This window comes from Mastomys coucha, unplaced genomic scaffold (assembly GCF_008632895.1).
Source record: "Mastomys coucha isolate ucsf_1 unplaced genomic scaffold, UCSF_Mcou_1 pScaffold23, whole genome shotgun sequence".
Taxonomy (NCBI): domain Eukaryota; kingdom Metazoa; phylum Chordata; class Mammalia; order Rodentia; family Muridae; genus Mastomys; species Mastomys coucha.
In genome coordinates, this window is record NW_022196906.1 from 54309140 (window position 1) to 54313183 (window position 4044).

General features: G+C 44.9%; 1 long non-coding RNA gene across 1 annotated transcript; it reads left to right on the plus strand.

Annotated features, from left to right (window-relative positions):
- The first annotated feature begins 377 nt into the window (after positions 1-377).
- LOC116073562 lies at positions 378-2594 on the plus strand. The gene is made up of 2 exons (XR_004111873.1): positions 378-545; positions 2326-2594. It is a non-coding gene; the product is annotated as an uncharacterized LOC116073562 (long non-coding RNA).
- Positions 2595-4044: the final 1450 nt, after the last annotated feature.

Consider the following 4044-nt stretch of genomic DNA (forward strand, 5'->3'; position numbering starts at 1 on the left):
TCATAAAAAGTCACTGTAAAATGTGTCTACACACAGGAGTGAACCACACCACACACGGCTAATATGGTTGATGATTTATTTTGATCACACATATTCGACTTCATGCTTTTCCCCTCTGCTTCCATCACGCCCTTTAAATTTTGCATCCTCACCAACTGGTTCTGGCCATGCGCGGCTTAGGCAAACAGGAAGACGTTAGTGTCCCTGCAGCTGGAATCCGCGAGATTGAGCACTCGCGCCCCCTCCTGTCAGGAAGGAAGAGTGCCGTTGAGGATCGCGGGCTGAAGTCTCCGCCCCTTGTCTATGGTGCACAGCAGAGACTTTTCCTTCTTATCCTGGGTCAATAGTGTCTTACAGGCTGACATGCAATACCCAGAATAACCACAAGATGGCAGCATCATCCTGATAGCTTTGACTCCACAGACTGAAGTCGAGCATAGTTACTGAAATTTAAAATTCTAGAAACCTTCCTCAAACCTTCGAAACTTCAGGCAGAGGTTAAAACTATTAATGATGAATCCTGGCAAATTTTCCATTGTCTCCAGGTTGGTTTTCTGCTGGGGACAACATACAATGACAGGGACTGCCTCCAGGAGGCCGGGGTGGAGAGATCTCAGAAGCCTGTGGCAGCTCCTTGTAGAAAAGGATGGCGTCTGGGACCCTGAGAAACAGGAGACACATCCCTCCAAGGGACCCGCCATCTGAAATAAGGGACTGCCTGCAGTAGGCCGGGATGGAGAAATCTCAGTAGTCTGCAGCAGCTCTTTGTAAAAAACAGTTGTTCCCATTTCTCCTAACCTTAGTCCTGGACAGCTGCTGAATAGATTTCATTTGTGCGTGACTGCCTTTCAGTTGGCCTTGCTGTGTATAATTATTCTATAATATCTGACTTTCTTACTTCTTTCTCCTTCTGCTCTGGTGATTTCTGTGAAACTAGATGTTCCTTGATGTAATGATTCTTTTTTTAAAAAAAATTATTTATTATTACATGTAAGTACACTGTAGCTGACTTCAGACACACCAGAAGAGGGCGTCAGATCTCATTACGGATGGTTGTGAGTCACCATGTGGTTGCTGGGATCTGAACTCAGGATCTTCAGAAGAGCAGTCAGATGGCTCTTAATCTCTGAGCCATCTCTCCAGCCCCCGATGTAATGATTCTTAAACAGTTAAAAAATTGAGGCATGGGGCACAGCACAGCACAGTCCTAATTGCCCAGGTATGTGTTTCATCTTGAAAACAATGTAATAACTGCACAATGGTAGTTCCAGATTAATGCTTGACTTGCAAAGTTTGAGGAAATTATTAGAAAATGAAATAGAGCCAACATTAGGACCCCAAGAAAGGAAAAAAATATTGAAGTTATGAAAGAAGTTGTACAACATTTGAGAGTGGTTCCTGGATAAGCAAGTATAGAATATGTAAAATCTTATATTAGTAAAACTAAGTCAAAACACTGGGACTTTTAAGAGGGTCATTGGGTACACTGTGCAGAAGCAGAAAGCTAGTGGAACTATTGAGTTAAGGGTTAACTTGATTCTTTCTGGCCACAGCCTGGTAGCTTTGCCCATGTCATTTATCCTTAGAGCTTCACAAGAAAATGCAAGTAGCTGGCCTCGGAGCTCTGAGCTCTGAAGTATAATAAGTTAAAGTTTAAATAATGATAAGTTTGCAATTATTATTATTTTGGCTATAGGCCTGGGAATAGGAAAGCTTGAAACTTTGGGGAACAATTGTAATTCTTGATTCTTTGTGGGATGTAGTTATTCTTTTGAATTTGATTTGGCAATGGTTATACAATGTCTCTTTTTTTAATCTGCTTTTGGAGATCAATAAAGGACTGGGGCAAGAAAAAGGCGAGAGAGCATGTAGAGAGCGAATTCGGAGAGGGAGTAGTGAGCATGGAGAGAGTGAGTGAGGAGTGTGTGAGGTGAATGAGGAAAGGGAATGAAGAGTGAGAGAAAGAGAGCATGAGAAGAGCATGTGAAGAGTGAAGAGAGAACGTGAGGCATGTGTGGAGAGTGCGTGTGAGAGTGAAAGGAGAGAGTGCATGTGGTGTGTGTGAAGAGTGCGTGTGTGAGTGAAAGGGGAAGGCACAGAGGTGTGTATGAGTGTGAGACTTCAAGAAAAGAAAAATGCACAGGAGAAAAGCAGAGTGCGCAGAAGAATGCAGAGTGTGTGCAGCCTCAAGCTGAGAGCGAATGAGCAAGAGAGAAAGAGAGCAGAGAGTGAGAGAGAAGAAAGAGAAACTTTAAGCCTTGAAAAATTGCCTGTCAGCTTGTACCCAAAAAAGTAGTCTGTGTATATTTATTATGCGCCTTCCAGATATCCCTGCTTCCAGTTGAAAACTCTGATCCTGTGTTGAGGCTGGACCCTGCAGTTTTCTCCACCAGAGCTCAAAGATTCCCTTGGAGGTGACACCACCACACCTTAACATCAGTTCTGACACACTGGCTCATGTGTTGTGCCATTCGCTGCCCGAGATGGGTGCTGAGTGAATGACGAAGGGATTTGGATTTACTGCGCCAAATCAACGACTGGCACATTGGCATAAAATATTATAGTATATTAAAAATTAAATAATTTTATTTATTTACATTCCAAATGTTGCTCTCCTTCACAGTCCCCCCTCCCCAAGTTCTTTACCCCATCTCTCTTCCCCTTTGCTTCTGAGAGGGTGCTCTCCCCCGACTCCACCCTCCACTTTACGCAGCATCCCCTTTCCCTGGGGCATCAAATTTCTACAGGATTAGGCACTTCTTCTCATAGTATAGTTTTTTTCTAAAAAAGATTTTTGTGTTCCCACAGAATTGAGATGAACTGTCAAAATGGCCGGAGGTAGATTTTTGGCTAAATCTTAGTTTTCTACATTCCAGATGTAACTACCTGAAGGATCATTTACTAGGACTTAGGGAGCAAAGAGCAGGAAAGACAGTTACCGAATTCAGACTCAGCAACTGCTAGATCAAACCTGGACAATTCACCATTCATGAGGCTCTGTTGGCACGCAGATGTCTGTAGCAAGGCTTGGTGAGGAGTCTTTTGTTAGGAAAATAATAAAAGCAACAGGATAGGGAAATGCAGCCTGGTCTGAAGTGCTTCTAACCAGGCTGACTGTACAGGAGGGAGGGAGGAGGCTGATTGGCCGACTTCCGGTGATGGGGCGACTTCCGGCCTGGTCAGAAAGCCAGGAGGCACTGAAGCAGGGAGGCTTCGGGTTCAGAGCACCTGGGGAGGACTCAGTGACCTGCAAGAAGGGAGGGGCTGGGCCTGAGGGCCAGGGAACCTTCTGGACACAGAATTGCCTGCTGCTTTCCCATGGTGCAGTCCCAGCCTGAATAAGTATCCTGACAATAAAAACTGTAGACTTGAATGATAATGAAAATACAACACACAAATTTGTGGGACACATGGAAGCAGCTTTAAGAGGCAAGTTCATATTGCTAATTGCCCACCTTAAAAAAAAAAAAAAGTGGAGAGCCGGGCGGTGGTGGCGCACGCCTTTAATCCCAGCACTTGGGAGGCAGAGGCAGGCGGATTTCTGAGTTCAAGGCCAGCCTGGTCTCCAGAGTGAGTTCCAGGACAGCCAGGGCTATACAGAGAAACCCTGTCTCGAAAAACCAAAAAAAAAAAAAAAAAAAAAAAAAAGTGGAGAGATCTCACAGGTTTCCATATCCAGGTTGTAGATCCTGGCGTGATCCTGGAGAAGTCTGGGTAGATGGCTGGCTTGCTTGTGCCCCAGGCCTTGCTGCTGACAAGCCTTTCCTGGATGAACAATCGAGGTTGGGTTATTTGAATCACAGATGCCTCCAGTTGCTTCTTATTCCAGGGTCGACGACGGTTTCATTGGCATCCCTGGTTGAATTAATAATAGAATGTTTGCTTGCCATGATAAAATGTGAGACTAAGAATTCATATAAGGAGCCAGGCAGTGGTGGTGCACGCCTTTAATCCCAGCACTTGGGAGGCAGAGGCAAGGCGGATTTCTGAGTTCGAGGCTAGCCTGGTCTACAGAGTGAGTTCCAGGACAGCCAGGGCTACACA